The sequence below is a fragment of the Pinus tabuliformis genome, chromosome 7, assembly GCF_031772625.1.
Source record: "Pinus tabuliformis cultivar Carrire ecotype Pingquan chromosome 7, CPIR1, whole genome shotgun sequence".
Classification (NCBI taxonomy): Eukaryota; Viridiplantae; Streptophyta; class Pinopsida; order Pinales; family Pinaceae; genus Pinus; species Pinus tabuliformis.
Genome location: NC_142293.1, coordinates 915445198 through 915464594, shown reverse-complemented (window position 1 = coordinate 915464594; position 19397 = coordinate 915445198).

The window sequence follows — 19397 nt, the reverse complement described above, 5'->3', positions numbered from 1 at the left end:
GATTTTCATTTGATTATTTGGGTATTATAGAAGGCTCGTTAAATATTTTAGCAAACTGGCTTCACCCTTGTTTGGTATGTTGGCTAAAGATTCAAAAAAAATTTAGACAAGCAACTGTAAAAAAACCTTTCAAATACTAAAATAAAAGTTGACCACTGCACCCATCATTAGGGGCCCCAACTGAGCATTACCTTTCCATATACACACAGATGCCTTAGACAAAGTTGTAGGGGCTGCTTTAGGACGAGTGGAAGACAAATTGCCTTATGCTATCTATTTCATAGTAAGACTTTGTCACTGAAAAAGAACTCTTAGTTGTAATACATTCTCTAAACAAGTTTAGGCATTATATCATTGGTTATCAAACTTTGGTTCACACTGATCATGTAGCCATTAAGTATTTAATGAATCAAGTTGATGTCAATGCTAGGATAATTAGATGGTTGTTATTATTATAGCAATTTGATTTGACTATTGTTGATAAACCAGGGAAGGGAAGCCTAATTACCTTATTAATTAAATAATTAATTAGGTAATTAATTAAACAAATTAAGTAATTAATTTAACAATTAACTAATTAATTAAAAAAAATTAATTAATTAATTAATTAATGTAAAACAAATTAATTAATTAATTAAAAAAATAATTAATTAATCAAACAAATCAATAAATTAAACAAATTAATTAGAGAAGTAATTAAGGAATTAAACAAATTAATTAACTAAACAAATTAATTAATTAAACAAATTAATTAATTAACTAATTAATTAGAGAATTAATTAGGAAACTAATCAAACAAATTAAATAAATAATTTAGCAATTAATGAATTAATTAATCAAACAAATCAATAGATTAAACAAATTAATTAATTAGTTAATTAGAGAATTAATTAAGGAATTAATTAAACAAATTAAATAATTAAGTAGACAATTAATTAATCAATTAAACAAATTAATTAATTAATTAAAAAACTTAATTAAGAAAATTAACTAAACAAATTAATTATATAATAATAAATAATTAAGTAATTAATTAAAAAAAATACTGAATTTTAACAAAATAACAGGATGAGGGACGACCTAATTTCCTAGATTAACTATTTCATAACCTATATATATACCCTAAAAATAGCTCATGGATACATCATTAATATCTTTAGAATATCTATTGAAGCACCCCTGATGATAGACTCACTTGGTAGTCCAAAACGTTGGGTTCATAGAACTCTATAACAGGTCGTTCCTCCTCTATCTTAAAGACTAACTCTGCCTACAGGAAAGGAATAAATGATAGATGATCAACTTCTAGATGAAAATCTCTTTTCCATGTCGGTGTTTTCTCCATGGTTTTTTTATATAGCCAACCATTTGTTTGTTGGGAGGTTCCTCCCTAACCTATCCTTTAGGGAGAAAAGCATGATTGTCAGGAAGAGCACCCCATTCACCTGGATTGGAGGAGACCTTTTCAGATTGGGGTCAGATCAGATCCTAAGAATATGTGTGAGGGAATAAGATGTCTTTGAAATCCTCTCAGCATGCCATGAAGGGTCTTGTGGGGGCCACCTTTTTGCTAAGAGGACAACATTCAAAGTTCTACAATCAAATTATTATTGGCCCACTTTATTTCATAATGCAAGGAGATACACCACCAAGTGTGATCAATGTCAAAGGATGGGTAAGCCAACACCCAAGGATGAGATTCCCTTACAACCTCAAGTGACTCTAGAGCCATTTGAAAAGTGAGGCCTATTGATTCCCCATCAGGACAGAAAAGGTACATCGTTGTATGCACTAATTACTTGACCAAATGGGATGAAACAAAAGAAGTAAACGTAGCAACTGAGTAGAAGGCGGTTGAATTTCTAAGGGATAATATCTTAATCAAAATTTAGTTTTCGAAGGAATTAGTCACTGATCAAGGAGCACAATTTACATCAAGTTTGATTGAATACTTTATGAAGCAACACCACATCAAGCACAAGACATCTATTTCCTATCATCCTCAAGCAAATGGGCGGGTTGAAATCACCAATAAAACATTGGAGAACATTCTTACAAAGTTTGTTAGAAACAACAGACAATATTGGGCAGATAGACTTGTGGAAGCTACTTGGGCCTACAACACCACTTGGAAGACCACCACTGGATTCACTCCCTTTGAGTTGGTCTATGGGAAGAAGGCCCTATTGTCTATTGAATTTGAGTACAACACCTTGAGGATGGCATCTCAGTTAGAATTGGATCTCACTTCAACACAATAAGAAAGGTTGCTCCAACTCAATGGTCTGGATTAATTTAGAATGCAAGCTCTCCTACACACTAATGTAATCCACCTACAGATGAATATTGGGCATGACAAGCACATCAGAGAAATGAATTTCCAAGAAGGATATTGGGCCCTATTGTATGATTCCAGATTCAAGGATTTCAAGGGGAAGTTGATGAAAATATGGTTGGGTCCCTATCTAGTAGAGAAGTGTCATGAGAATGGGTTTGTCCAAATCAGAATCATTGATGAGGAAGGGATTCCCTTACTTGTCAATGGTAATAGGTTGAAATTGTACAAGAAACCTTTGTCCAAGGAAGAATTTGTTAGCTCAGTTAGCAAAGAGTTAAATTTTATTCGGAGGCTCATAGCCCTCAGTCCACCAAAATTCTAAAAAAAAAAAAACAAACAAAAGAAAAAAGAGAAAAATAATAAGATGTCCTAGATGAAAACCTCCATGAGGAATCTAAGTCCCATTCTTGAGTTGAAAACCTCACTCGGGCAACCTAGGAGAAAATAAAAAAGAAAAGAAAAATAAAAGATCCCCAACTAAAAACCTCCTCTGAGGCACCTAAGGCAGGCATGTAGGTTGAAAACCTTTATAGGGGTAGCCTGCTTGTCTCAAAAAAAAGAAAAAAAGAAAAGAGAAAAGGAAAACACAAGGAGGGAGTTCTTACACCATTTCTGCTAACATCTTTCTTTTGCAGAACTCCACACAGTTGGCAGAATTATGGCTACATGGAAGAATCTACAAGTCTCCCTCCATCCTCTCATCCATACAACTCATATCCACACTCTCCACTCGCATGCCCACCTCTTTCCATCATCCAATCAGCAAGAGACTCCAATTTTACCTCCTCGTTGTGATGTTATAGGAAGGACCTATAATGCTATAGGAGGTCATGTAATGCTACAGGAGGATCCTGTGAGATCCAATGGAAAAAGAGACCAGAAGGCCATGTTATCTCTATGAAATGTTAAGATGGGTCCTCCAACATCAACTCTATCACCCATCAATGCCATTTAGAAAAAAATTCAAAAAAGTTCCACTCTGTCATGCACTAAAAAACACAGAAATCCTTGTTTTATATTCTTCTAACACCTATACCACTTCCTCATGATCCTAATTCAGTCCTCATGCCTTTCATCACTTCCCCTCAACCCTGGAATGCAGTATAGAGACTTGAAGCGAGGATTAAATGACTGCTACATGAAGGAAACTCCTCCTATAGCAGTATGTGCAATCACAAAAGGACTCCCTGGAATTATTTTTTTCACTCATAAAGAGCATATTGGAGCCATATATACAACAGAGAGGAGACACCTCATCCTCAAGAATGCACTCCACCAACAACAACAACAAGCTTGTACAAAAGGAAGGCACTTGCACACACAGCAAAGTTATCAGTCAGGATATCATCAAGTTATGAAGACATGCGCAGAAACAAGAAAAATAATCAAATCCCTTAGAGTTCATGATGTTATGAGGCCCAACTCCAACATGCAACCATCTCCAGCAATTCGATCCATAGGTAAGGCTCAAATGTGTTAATGGTCGAGAAAGGAGTTTTAATAGGTTGGAGGTGGCTAGTGAACTTGGCCACCCTCGGATAGTAAACTTAAGTTTGTGTTAGTCACCCATGAAACGTGGAGATGTCAACTCAAAGTGAGGTGGTGCTCATGAGGAGTGGGGTGATAATCACGAGGAGAGGGGAAATGATTGCAAGGAGAGGGGAAATGATTGCAAGGAGTGGGGACAATGATCCAAAAAAGGAAACTCGTGTATATGCCATGTCACCAAAGCACTCTGAACCTTTACCATGAAGAGAATATTATGTACTGGATTTGGCTTCATTTGCACCACCGCTCATTTCCAAAAAAAATAGTTAGAGGAAAGACGAGCTATTGCTATCAAACCACCTAGGGTTCCACCTAGAAGTTTTGAACCTTGTCTGTAGGTGTTACAGGAGGAAGATACAGGAAGGTATGAAATGATACAGGAGGTACGAGAAGGAGCTACAAGAGGAATTGAAGGGTAAAATAGATCTACAGTGATCTGAAATTTTCTCCAAACCCTCATGCACATACAAAGTTATTTTGAAAAGATGTAAGTGACATCCTCCTTCCTTTTTTTTCATCCACTTGCATGAGAATTCTTCCTGAAGTCGATAGCCTGTAATAGAAAATTGAGCAATAGGAGTTCTTTCTGGAAATTGTTGTGGATAGAAGAAGAGAAAAAGAGTTTGTTTGATATCAATTCTAGCATCCTTCTCCCTCACTGATAACAAGGAGTTTAACATTATTTCCACAACTGAGATTGATTTGAAAAAATTGAATTCCACACCTAAGTAACACCAAGGAGGGGAAGTATAAAAAATGGGGGGAGGATTTAATAGAAGAGAACCCACAGACACGAAGATGATTCACCGAAACCTTCCTATAGTGAACATCTTCATAAGACATCAATGGTTGATTTTCCTTGAACTGCTAAAAGGATATGATGATGATATCACTCATGAATTTTCTATGGCACTGCATACTCAAGGGGAATATAGTGCCACTATTGTTGTCAGAGGATTATCCATCTCCCTAAGTTCTAAAACCATAAGTTAAGTGACCACCTTACCCTTGGGGTTTCAATAGAGAAAGGAGGAGAAAGAAGTAGTGTTATAGCCAGGAATAACTTCTTCATTTAGAGAGAGAAGCCCATAGAAGATAAGAATGGAGTAAGAAGATAAATCCTACCATACCCCTAGGATGAGGTGGCTTATCACATCCTCAAATATATATCTTGTGAAGGGATATTGAGTGTGGTATATCATTTTAGGTTACTTCATGATTTAAGATTAAAAGAAAAATTGCCTCTCCCTCAAAGACTTAGTGTTCCCCATTTCCTCCTGCACTCAATCATTGAAATGAGCCAGAAGGTGAGGGAAGGAAAGCATCAACACATAGCCCACCATGGCCTCATCAAGTTAATTATGATGGATGCTTTGAGCCACTTAAGGAACCATGTCCTCTAGACTAATTTTGTGGACATGGATAGGGAGATATTCAATGAAACTCAAGCCAACGTACATGGAGAAACACCAGCCTCTAGCACTGGAGGTAGGGGAGGAAAACCAGAATAAGAAGAGGGAGGCAGAACAGAGGAAGGAGAAACAGAATGAACAAAGGAATAAGAAGTAGAGCTTAAGGAAGAAGAAGAAGAGAAACAAATAGAATAAAAAGGAAGCCATGAGAAGACTTTTAAACCCCAAGGAAAAGGGAAGTAGGGACAAAAAAATAAGTCTTTCCCTAGGGAATTTAGAGCAAGAAGTGGTTGCCACATTGGCCACATTGAGCACACATGTCAAGCCCAAGAGGAGGTAATCGAGGAAATTTCCCCTATATTTCAAAACAAGGAAGAGCACCAGAATCAAGTAGGGGAAACTACAACCTCCTTCAGAGGTCCCTATCACTATTGAGGAGTCACCCAATAAAAAGGGAGAAGTGGGGCCTAGTGAAGGAAAAATTGAGGAGATTACCTCTCCTAAGGGAAAAATCAAACCACCTGTGACATATGAGAGAAGGCCCACCACCAAGGAAGTGACCTTCAAGAGACCCAAGACACAAGTTTCCCTTGAGAAAGCAGAAAAGGAGGAGCTACAGGAAAAATAGGGGAAACTACAGGAGAAATAGGGGCAGCTCCAGGAGAAACATGGACAGATATAGGATAAACAAGAAATTATACAGGAGTAGAAAAAGAAGTTATAGGAAGGAGAAGCCACCTTAAAAGAAGATGAAAAATGCCTCCAAGAGCTAAGATAACCTAATCCACAACCCAACTTAGGGTCCTATTACAAAAGGAAGGATCATACCTAAAAAGTTGGCGGTCCCTCTCCTCTATGAGTTGTAAATAGAGAGAGGAAGAACACATAGGTGGATGCAAATTGCCAATCTAAGAATGTAGAAGATGTGGGCCTCATGGAGGAGAAAGTAATTGAGATGGGAAAGGAGTTGAGTGATTTGAGACTAAGAGAGTCAATTATGAGGGAACAACTACAAACATAAAACACAAGGTTGAGAGAGCAATTGCAAGAGAAAGAAACACAACTTGCCACTATTGCAAGTCTCTCTATGGAAGCCTTACAATGTAGCTAGCCATAAAAATCCTATGCTCTTTTCCTTAAGGAATAGTGGCTGAAATTCCAAATGAAGACACTAGCACAGTATGGATCCTTTCTTTTTCAATACTACAGGAATTTTATTGAGTTTTGCAAACAAGATAGTATGGAAGATATGGCAAAGGTAGTTGAATTCTATATGCACAATTTCATTCTAACATATATGAATTTATGGGATCCCAATTCAATATTGGGAGACATGCAACTAATGGCATTAGCATCTTGGTTGACTCATGAAGAGGCAAGGGTTGAGGAAGTGAAAAAGGTGATGACAAAAGAAGAGAAGGAACCCTTGTATATCAAAGTAGAGCTAGTAAGCCCTAAGGTTGTCATCAGCAATCATAACCTTATTGCCTCTGATCCTGCTTTAGAACCTATATACATAACAACCCAAGAGAAATGCATTCTTCATTTCGAGGACACTTTTAGGATGTTAAGAATAGAGAGTCTACAATATTATTAGAGAATGTGACATGCCTTACCCCACAATCTACAAATCAGAGAGTATCACTCTCCTGAAAGGCTAAGGAATTCCTTAGAAAGAACCCCATTGTACAAAAGAATCATGCAAAGACTGAAAATAAAATGGATAGGACTCAAACTCAGTCCACCTTTGTTGTTGGGCTTACAAGAAGAAGGGAACCAGACAGAGGAATAAAAGGTATGGACAGAGATAGAGACAAATGCAGGTTTTTATCCACAGGAGGGCACACCAACTGAGGTGCCTTGGGATGTTAGAGAGGCCACCAGGGCCATGAATGAGCTTCATATGGATGACTAAGTTTCTCAGAGGATGAGAAACACCTTTAGCAGGGGGGTGATGATGAGTCCCATCAATAGGTATATCTTGAAGTTCATTATGCTATCCTCCAACCTTAAAACTATCATTTTCTCACATTAATTCACATTTTTTGTTATAATATGATTATTAAGAAGAGTAAAAGGTGTTTGTCATAGAATGTGGCCTAATGTGATTAAATTGCAGGAAAAAAGAAGCATTTTTAAGGCACTTACTATGTAGGGGCTTGATGAAGACAATGAGGAGGGAATCTAGGGAGGTTTTTCCACCTCCTTAACTTTCTAACTCAGTTTGAGATCACCAAATCCTCACTCACAAGCTTGAATTCACTGACAATCAAGTAACTCCAAGTGCATGAGAAGCTCAAGGAGGAAAAGATCCACAATTTTCGAGATCAAGGAGGGAATCACTCCTATTTTCTAGGGAGTTGCTATCAATTGTTGAAAAGTGTGCAACAAGAAATGCTTGTTGAAAATGCAACAAGATGATAGAGCTTAGTGAAAAGAGTCGCCTTCACTAAGTGGGCCTGCAGGAAAATTATGGCGCAAGTTCTATTTTTGATCACAATGTGGATGATCACAGTGTGGGTGATCACAGTATGAGTGATCACAGTGTGGGTGACCACAGTGTGGGTGATCACAGTGTGGGTGACCACACTGTGAGTGATCACAGTGTGAGTGATCAAAGTCTATTTTTAGACTGGCTGTCAAAAATAGAAAAGTCAAATATTATTGTCTCATAATAATATTTGGACTATAAACTTTATCTTATTCTCTTGGAGCACTTCAGGAAGAGCTACGGATGTGGTACATGCAGATCCCAGAAGGAAATACGTGGTTAGCTATGGGATGACTAATATTTTCATGCAGGACTTCAGTTAGAACTCAAGTGAGTTGAGTTTAGTGGACTGGAGGTGCAGTTGATGGAGTTGTGTTCAGTTTAGCCTTGTTAAACTAGTTGTATTTAGTCTAACTGATCAATGGACTAGAGATGAGTTGGGTGAATTAGTTATTAATTAATTCACAAGTTATTAACTCATAATGCAACTATAGAATACATTAGTTAACTCAGTTGCATGTCAGTGCATGTTCAGTTCAGCAGGGACAGGTGTTAGAGGATCAGATTGCTATCAGTTGTGACTATAGCTGTGCATGATGATTTGCACAATCAGAGGGATTGAGTATGTCAATGAATTGGCCAATATCAAGAATTGTAGCCTGTGCTCACGTCCAACAGAGTGTGAGTGATTATTTGCAGGTCAAATATGAGTTTGGTAAGCCATTCTCATCAATTCTTGAGCAGGTATTGAGCTGTGGAGGCAGGCAAGCAGCGGGGGAGATTTGGAGATCAGATCTGAGCTGTATTGTGTGTAACAGGTGGAGCTGGTACTGGATTGCTTGTGATAAGCATTGCACTTTGTAATGTTACATGATTCAATCAATATAATATACAGATAGTTGGGGTTTTTAGCAAGATGCTTTCCCCGGGATACATAATGTGTTAATGAGTTTGATTGATGCTTCTATGTGTGCCTGTGAATGTTTCTGCTTCTGTAAATTAATGATCAACGTAGAGGAGGTTATGTATTATGCATGTTCCACTTATAAGTGTATAATCAAGATAATCTCTGTGAATATGTGTCATATTATTCAAAATTTCTACATGGTATCAGAGCTAGATGATTTGTAGAAAAATTTTCTACATGGTATCAGAGCTACTTGATTTGTAGAAGAGATTTTTACAGGATATCAAGCGAGGATTGATCATCGGATATATTATTCAGAAAGTGTTTACATTTTATTTCTTCAGACAGAGTCTGTAATCGGGCTAGGTAGCCTCTGGATTCATCCTTCTTTTGGAAGGTGAGATATCCGGTGAATGCCCAGACAGTCAATCTCTGTACAAGAAATACTTTGTTCTCATGAATTCTAGATCGGAAGCGGTTGAGTTTTGAGCTGGTGGAATTCGTTTATTCCAAAGCAAGAGTGACCAGAGGAAGTTGGCGCTCAAGGATAAACTCAGAAACATTCAGTGTGAGAATGGAGACAGTATGCCCAAGTATCTCACGAAGTTCACCCAATGCCGGGATGAGCTGGGAAGTGTGGGGGTGACTGTCGGATGAGGATGGTGAGTCTAGCACTCCTTGACCTTCCTAAGAGTTGGCATAGCTACCAGGACTCGGTGAATGGAAGGGAGAAACTGCTAGGATGGGAGAGACTTTGGTCGGATCTTGTGCAGGAGGAGAATAGACGGAGCACCAAAGATGGCTCTTCATCCATGCAGGATGAGGAGAACTGTGCCTTAGCGAGTAAGGCGAAGAAGGGGAAGGGAAAGGTTTCTCTTTCTGAATCCAGTTCTTCCAATGATGGGAAGAAGGTTGACAAGTTGAAGGTGAGATGCTTTCGTTGTCATGAGTTGGGCCATTATGCTACTAATTGCCCAAAGAAGAAATCCAAGAAGGGATCTGGAGAAGGATCTGAAGGTGAGGCACTTGCTTCACAGTTTGAGTTGGATTTCACACTCTTCGCATGCATGGTTTCATCCATGATGGGAAGTGGTTGGTTTCTTGACAGTGGAGCTTCTTTCCACGTGACCGGTGACAAAAGTTTGTTCAGTACTTTGGAGGAGAAAGATCTCCAGATACTCATAGGGATGGGTAATGATGAGAAGTATAGTGTCTTAGGTGTAGGCACGGTTATTTTTCAGAGGGAGCATGGAGCTCACCTTACCTTGACCGATGTCAAGTATGTACCAGGACTGAAGAGAAACTTGGTGTCGATCGCGATGCTGGAAGACAGAGGCTATGATGTAGTCTTCAGTAAGGGAAAGGTTTTCCTTAGACACATCATCACCAAACAGGTGAAGAAGATTGGTTCACGGGTCAAGAACCTGTACGCTCTTGAGGTTCAAGATGCATGCAAAGCCTTGAGCAACGAGGCAACTGATGGAGACTTGGTGGTTGAGAGGGAGCATATATTACCTCTCAACATGCAGAGCCAGAAGAAGTCTCAGACGATTGTGGAGGAGCCACGATTAGTGCAGCAGCTTCAGGAGGTTGTGGAGCAGCCACAACAAGGGAAGCTGAGAGGAGATCGAGTAGAGACATCTACTCATGCAGAGACCTCCAGTAGGGGGAAACTTCAAGCCAGGTGGGCTGAGGGATCGCATGCAGCCATACCTCCAGGTAGGAGGTGGGGTGATGCGGATTGATTGTCCCAAGGAGGAGGGCCAGGATCCTTGAGGTACCCAACCTCTTGGATGAGACCTTGCTACGGGAGCCCCAAATGTGTAGTAGCACGAACTGACTGATTGGGTAGAGACAGATGCGGATGGAGCGGCAGAGAGAGCGACAATGCAGGGAATACCAGGACAGTGAATAGCTAGCAGGCTGCAACAATGCGAGAGGCAAAAGTGTTTTGCACAGTGCTAGGTGGCACAGAGAGGTGTGCAATGGTGCGAGATGCATGGAGATGTTGCAGTAGCATAGATGTCAGAGAGGGAGCACTTGTCAGCAGCAGGTAGAGCTTCAGCATCAAAGGGTGTTTCTAGCCCAACAGGGAGGTCAGTTGGGAGGTGCAGTGTGGATGCAACGCTGGGAGATAGAACCAGCAGTAGCAAGAATGCAGTCAGAGATCAAATTGACAGAGGCTAGAGCAGTCAGATACTGAAGAGCACAGAGATGCAGAGTTTCAGTCGACAGAGGCAATAGCAGTCAAAGACTTTGATGACAAAGCAAGTGGACCAGCCAAATGTGTTGCATGGAGAACATTCCAGAGTTTCAGGATCGGGTTTGAGAGGAAGCCTTTCTTGTTGAGAGGGAGTGTTGAAAAGTGTGCAACAAGAAATGCTTGTTGAGAATGCAACAAGATGATAGAGCTTAGTGAAAAGATTCGCCTTCACTAAGTGGGCCCGCAGGGAAATTATGGCGCAAGTTCTATTTTTGATCACAGTGTGGATGATCACAGTGTGGGTGATCACAGTATGAGTGATCAAAAAGGGGTTACCATAGTGTGGGTGATCACAGTGTGGGTGATGATCACAGTGTGGGTGATCACAGTATGAGTGATCACAGTGTGGGTGACCACAGTGTGGGTGATCACAGTGTGGGTGACCACAGTATGAGTGATCACAGTGTGAGTGATCAAAGTCTATTTTTAGACTGGCTGTCAAAAATAGAAAAGTCAAATATTATTGTCTCATAATAATATTTGGACTATAAACTTTATCTTATTCTCTCGGAGCACTTCAGGATGAGCTACGGATGTGGTACATGCAGATCCCAGAAGGAAATACGTGGTTAGCTATGGGATGACTAATATTTGCATGCAGGACTTCAGTTAGAACTCAAGTGAGTTGAGTTTAGTGGACTGGAGGTGCAGTTGATGGAGTTGTGTTCAGTTTAGCCTTGTTAAACTAGTTGTATTTAGTCTAACTGATCAATGGACTAGAGATGAGTTGGGTGAATTAGTTATTAATTAATTCACAAGTTATTAACTCATAATGCAACTATAGAATACATCAGTTAACTCAGTTGCATGTCAGTGCATGTTCAGTTCAGCAGGGACAGGTGTTAGAGGATCAGATTGCTATCATTTGTGACTATAGCTGCGCATGATGATTTGCACAATCAGAGGGATTGAGTATGCCAATGAATTGGCCAATATCAAGAATTGTAGCCTGTGCTCACGTTCAACAGAGTGTGAGTGATTATTTGCAGGTCAAATATGAGTTTGGTAAGCCATTCTCATCAATTCTTGAGCAGGTATTGAGCTATGGAGGCAGGCAAGCAGCGGGGGAGATTTGGAGATCAGATCTGAGCTGTATTGTGTGTAACAGGTGGAGCTGATACTGGATTGCTTGTGATAAGCATTGTACTTTGTAATGTTACATGATTCAATCAATATAATATACAGATAGTTGGGGTTTTTAGCGAGATGCTTTCCCCGGGATACATACTGTGTTAATGAGTTTGATTGATGCTTCTATGTGTGCCTGTGAATGTTTCTGCTTCTGTAAATTGATGATCAACGTAAAGGAGGTTATTTATTATGCATGTTCTGCTTATAAGTGTATAATCAGGATAATCTCTGTGAATATGTGTCATATTATTCAAAATTTCTACATCAACTACCCATCTGTATGAATAAATGAGTTGAAAGGCTCATGAGGATTCGAACTTTGGATTCATCTAGGAGTAGTTATTGAGCCCAGGGATTGACATTATCATTGTTAAATTTCATGTGATGTATGAGACTATTATTTTCTTATAATGAGAAGTTGGTTATTAAGCTGCATCTGAGCTAGTTTTAAAGGGCCGAAGCCCTTGGTTTTGGGACCAACCCAGAGAATTTAGTCCATGTTATGAATTTATATCTTGTTCTTAAATTAAAGTATTTCTTGTATTTCTTTTATTTCAATAGATGTTAAGCTAAAAAACATGTGATTGCAAGATTCCCTATCACCTCTCTTATGGGAGAATGGTTGGAAGGATTTACAATCTCAGTCTAAAAACATTTTGTTTATGATTTCTTGGAAACAAATATATGTTAGTTTTCATTCTTCATATTTACTTTATGCAACTTTGGAGTTAGTTCAGTGATCAGAATAGTCGTGTGGCATAGGTTAGATGTTATTCAAATTCAACTCATAGTTTCCATCATAGTTTCTATCACGGTGTTAATGATCGATTTATGCATGCAAGTGGTTATTTGTAGGGTTGTGTTGATCTGAAGGGGAGGGAAACTCTTTCATCTCCACTTGGACTTCTCCATCTTCTCCTTCCACCCTTCAATTTTTCTCCCAAAACTTTGTTTCCATAGTCACTCTATTTAGACAATTAAGGACACTGTGGGCATTCATCTTGGTGCAAGACAGACCTCCGAGAGGTCCTGGGCTTGGCTAGGAGGCTTCCCCAACCTTCATTCACTCCCTCCTACCTTCATCCACCTCTTCATGCCTTCAAGACACCATATCCACCCTAAAAAGGCTCTTGGAACCCCTCCTATAGCAATACAGGTCCTCCTGTAGCAATACAGGACCTCTTACAGCAGCACCTGTAGGCAGCCTGTAACATTGTTTTCCTCCACATGTTTTTCTCCCCACTTCAAACTTAGCTCAATCAATATGAATAATGACCCCAAATTTTGATTTCATGATCAATAGAAGATCCTAGACCACTCCAACCACCTCTTTTCATCACTGCAAAATAGAGTACAATTAGTGTTTTTCATTCACAAGCATTATACAAGTTAGATTTTTTATTTTCAACAAATGTGAAGTAGATCAATGATACATGCAAATAGGTTACTGAGTTGATGAATTATGCAAGATAGAGTAGCTTTACTTCTACAAGTATATTATCCCTTTCTCTTTCATGTAATTTTAATTAGCATCTACAAGTTGAACAAATGGCATTTTCATTTTCATAGTTAAGAATCAGTTTTCAATTGTGCTTTCACTATAGTTGAGTTGGAGGAATGGTCTTTGAACACCTTGATCTGATGTCATGACTAAGGGTGGCATGAGTAGAACCTAACCTACTATGCATATATCATTGTCACCTCTAAGTTTGTACGAACCCCCGGGTTGATAATTTGAGTAGAGGAGCCCCTGGGAGTTGTAACACTCTTTTTGTAATACCACGACTCACCAACTAGACTTAGGTTTCAAGTCGCATCTATAACCCATCGATGTTGTTGTCTGGTATTGTGACTTATGATATGAATATAAAATGTGATTGCATTGTTGATGCAACTTGCAACTAGACTTAACTAGTTTATTACATTAGGTCGCAAATCGTGGTTGCATCCTTACTGGCACCGTGACTAACAAATGTGACTTATGCTATAATTTGGATCTGCGACCTGTATTAAATTCTAAAAAGGTGGCTTTCCCAGGTCTGCAACTACATTTGGATTTGCAACTAATACAATTGCAGGTGACTTTTAAAATGGGAATGTATTGAGTATGGACATTGTCATTCGCATAATGTGTTAGAAACAATTGACATCAATTTCCATAATCGAATATTTTGCATCAAGAGCCATCGCATAGTGGTATTGTGGAGAGTAATGCACAAACAATAGTGGATTTTTTTCGTGATGGAAGATGTATAAATGGTGATTCATCTCCTCCACTTATGGTGACTGATGCTAGAAAAGGAAATCACGATGCAATTACAAGTGTAAATTTCCCACCTTTTATAGCTAATGAATTATGTCAAACAACAAACGGCTTACATCCATGTGACATGACGAAAATATTGACAAGTATTGGCCCCTTTTTCCTGGAATTATTTTTTCTCTGATAGAAGAAAATGAATATCTCTTGTACAAGACAAATGTCAGAGAAAGAAGAGCTTTTTTTTCATTCTAGTTGGAACCAATTTTCCTTCGACATATTTTTCCTAAGTGAGCATGAAGATCACAAGAGTTGTTGTATATACATGTGATATGGTTATATAAGCATTTTGGCACTCTTAGGATCAACAATATATTCTTCATTTTTGGAATGCAAGGAAATTTGGGACAGGCCCACAATTTATTACAACACATTGTTGTATTTTAATGGGAGGACAAGTAAAATTGAAAGAGACGCATTTGTGGAGAAAATCGAAGCATAAATTTTCAAAAGGATAGTGGTTACCTATTGCCATTTAATGAGAAATGATCAACTTGATCTTACAATGGATGCATATCATGGTATGATGGAAAAAACCTAATGAGGATAGTATTAAAGACCTTACCTGTGTTTGTTTGAAAGGATGACATGAGTATTGGCTAGGGACTTCTTCCATGACACAATCGAGGAAGCTCAAAATAATCATGCATAAGCTATACATAGCTTGACAATATTGTAGTACAGAAAAGGACTATACAGGGGTCTAAAATTGATGTTTGTGCTTCGTGAATATATCATGTTTCTAGCATTGTTCTTTGACCGCAAATGTATATAACCATTGTAACTCACTTGCGGATATAAAATACGGAACAAGAATGTGAACCTATGCATAACCAAAGGAAGATGGGATTGAATTGGTGGCAGTAAGCTCTAACATAGTCAATGCACCAGCAAAATTCTTTGCAATGTATCTTAATGCCATGAGAGGGTTTCACAACTAAGGATTTCCTATCTATAGAATGATTCAACAGGGTGAATTGGCTCCATGCAAGCTCCCAAACTGGATTAATAGTAACAAGGGAAATTGTCTCAATATTTCTGACATCATTCTCAATAGGATTTTGCCTTAAAGCACGTGTGAATACCTCATGACCTTCATTTTGTTGTAAATTTTATTTTGTCGTATCATAAAATGATAATTTACCAGAAGTCATCACACATTAGAAAGTCATGAGGAATTCCAAGAGTCATGGGGTTAGGTGAAAGGTCACCTCATTTATATAAATATACCCTCATGCCTCATTTGTAAATTAATTTAGCACTTGAGCTAGGGCTAGCATTAGATAGGTGTTTTGTGCTTAAGGAGATAGAGGCACTCAATTCTTGGCAAATAGTAGGGTGAGTTGTGGTGAGGCTAGCATTTTGCCTTGAAGGCGGTACGAGAAGCCCATGTTCCACCATTGGGCTTTGTTGGACTTGTTGAACATGTACTTGAACTTGCACCATGAATAATGAAAAGTTCTTCACTTTCGGCATTGATTCTTGTGCTTATTCATAGTGGTTGTATTAGTTGTTTGGTATTTCCATTATGTTTGTGTGTGTGTTGTCATGTGGACGATATGTTAATGAACTAATTTTTGTTTTATGTCTTGCATGTCTACTTTGAATTTTTGCTTTCTTATTTCAGTTATGCTGGTAACTTATTGTGGACTGATTTGCAATTAACTTGTGGCACTTTTCTATTCATGTATGTTTGAGATGGTTTTAGCTCACTAACCCTTCTTGAGGCATGCTTCTTCTTATTGTTTTGTTGTTACATTATTGTATTCCATTCTTCAGGTTATCAATCATGAGTTGATATCATCCCCATCCTTTGTCCATTTCATTCTTGTCGTCACTCTAACATCTCCACATTTGATAGCCAGAAGCAAAACTTACATGGTGGCAACCAGGCCCACATATTGGATGGGGCACTTATCCCAAATGGTGTGAGATCTAATTTGGACTTCACACTAGGGATACCCCCTAATTGTTGAAGGGACATTTTCCCCATTAAAAGTTTTGAATTGAAATATTAAAAAAAAAAAGTACAAGAATTATACATTTTTAACACTCAAAAGAAAAATATCATAATTTTTATTTCTATTTCTAATTACTTTCACTCTCTAAAATTGTTATAAAATTATATTACTTCATATGTATCTATAAATATTTTATTTATGGTTGAGAGTGAGAGTGAAGGATTTTTACATCAGCTTCATATTGGGTTATAATATCAACTAATTGAGTGAGCACGGTGAGATAATTAAAACTAATCAAACATGTATATTGTTTATTATCTTTTATTGTAGTTGACTTCATATTTTTATTTAGAGAATATTTTATTGTGTTTAAAAGGAATATGTGTCAACTCGAGGTTGAGCACAAACATAATCATACATCGCCCTCATTCAGGATTGTAAAATGCATCTCTTGGCATACTAACAAGGCTTAGGAGGATACTTTGGATGTGAACCCTTTTCTTTATCCAAGAGAGTCAATTTACTCATCATAGTGATTTGACCCTATTAAGCTCATTAGTTACTTTTCAAAATTTTGGGCAAAAACTTGTAAGATTGGATCAATATGACTTGAATATTTAGGCTTGGTTTCAACATTCACCCTAGGATGGGAGAATAATTCTACTTTAGCGTACTTTGTTAAAGTATGCCCAATTCTCACAGCAAGTCCTTTTGCTTGTTCTAGACTTGGTGGTTCCTTGTCTAGTGCATAGCCAAAATGTCCGTCAAATGCAGCGACATATTGCATTAGTGTTATCTGCAATGGGTTTGAAGTTAAATAGTATATGTGTAACTAAAATCTCATACGGACTTTACTTAAAATCTATGCACTTTAATTGTCTTTATTTTTAGCTTGTTGAAATTGAACCATCAATTTCCCAGCATTTTTTTATGGTTTCCAACCTTTTAATTGAAGGGTTCATGGAATTGCTCCCAATTCTTGATTCCTCCATTAGATAGATATAAATACCATGATTTAGCATTGTCTTGAAAATTTAGGGCACATAGTTTCATGACTATATATTCTTCAATATTTTATCTACCAATCAAACAAGTCAATGTGCTGTTCAATTATGACCACGTCATCACCTAAGAACTTTGGAATCCAGTCTTCTGTTAGGTCTCTATACTACTAGTGTAGCCCCTTATTGTTGTTTTTAGTGTAGCCCCCTTATTTTTATTTTTGTGCCCATGTAGTCCCCATATTGTTATTATTGTGCCCCATAGAAACCCATTATTGTTATTGTTGTGCCCTTACATTATTATTATTATTATTACGTAGGCTCGTATTGTATTGTGACTCCTTCGACTCCTATATATAGAAAGGAGGTCTTGCCATTTGTATCATCCAAGAATTGTTCATTTATATAATGTAAAGGAAGTTTCCACCTTGAAGAGGATAATATTTAAGTCGTTGATCTATCTATTTGTGAGTTGGTTGCATAACATTTTGTTTCAGAGCTTTGGATTCTAGGATTTCGCTACTACAAACACGTCATCTTGGAATTGTCGCTATAACTTGTTTTCTATGTTGAAAGTTTTATCATGAGGAACCGAAATCTTGATGAACTTCGTGTAAAAATTTCATATGTTGGTTCCCTATATTTTTGGAGATATGGTCCAAAGAAGTTAGGGTTTTTGCATGCCCGAGAATTTCGTCCCAAATAGGTGACCTTAGAAAAATCGTCATATATTCCTCTACAAGAATCAGATTTGAATTTTGTAAAAAGTGGCCGAAATTTCACGGACCTTAGTATCTTGTGTACCATTTTTAGGGTCAAAGGTCAAAACGGTAACAAGTGGCACTCCGTACAAATTCGCTCTATTGAACCAGTCCATAATCAGGTCATCATGGGAGATTGGACATAACTTTACCTTGAAGAATCCAAATTTCTTCTGACTCGTGGCATTAGAAAGAAGAATTAGAGGACTATCACAAGACCAAATTTTAGACCTTGGAGATCTGAATTTATAGAGATACAACATATTAAATTTCCAGCTCCTACAAAGCAAGAAAAATATGTGTATTTTTTTTAAATTTGCATAAGTTTTGTTTGAAAAATCAATTTAAAGTGATTCGAGGGGCATAGTGAAGCATAAATATCATTGTCTGATTCCAAAATTACCCGAAGCAAGAAAATTGAAATACCTAATAAGCGACCAGAAACCTCTACTATGACACATGAAGAAGAGGAAGAAATGCAACATGATATATCAAATATGAGACCAAGTGCAACAAATTTCACTCTTGCAAAGAATAACCAAAAATTTAATGGAAGCTAACATGGATGGTTTGAAAAAAGGTTTAAAATCAAACATGGAAGGTTTGAAGGATGGATTAAAAGCATACATGGAAGATTTGAAGTATGGTTTAAAAGCATATATGTAAGGTTTGACAAAGTTGCTACAAAAATGGCTTTGTAATGGCAAAAAGATATTAAATGAAACTCATGATGAGAAAAAAATAAGTGCTAATCATGATTTCATAGGATCTAACGTTGGATTGAAGACCCACCATATTCCAAAGATCGATATGAAAAAATTTGATGGCAAGAATCCGATAACCTGGATACTACATATGGAGCAATATTTTGATCTCCATAATGTGCAACACACACAAAAGGTACACATTGCAACTTTATATTTTGAACCCATCAATCTATATGGTATTGATAGATTTATTATTGTAAACCACTTGTCACTTGGTCAATTTTTACGAAGGAAATGATAGCATATTATGAGGATACAAAGAGCAACACTTTTTTTAGCCAATTGATAAATCTAAAACAAAAGGGTTCAATGGCGGAGCACATTGAGAACTTCCAAAAATTGAATATAAGGGTAAACGGTATTCGAGAGGAGCATAGGATTGATGTCTTCATAGTGACTTAAAAGGATAACATCCAACATGAGGTTTTCCTTTGGGAACTTGATTCACTGGAGAATGCATTCAGGTTGGCAAGAAAAATTGAAAGCAAAATTATGGC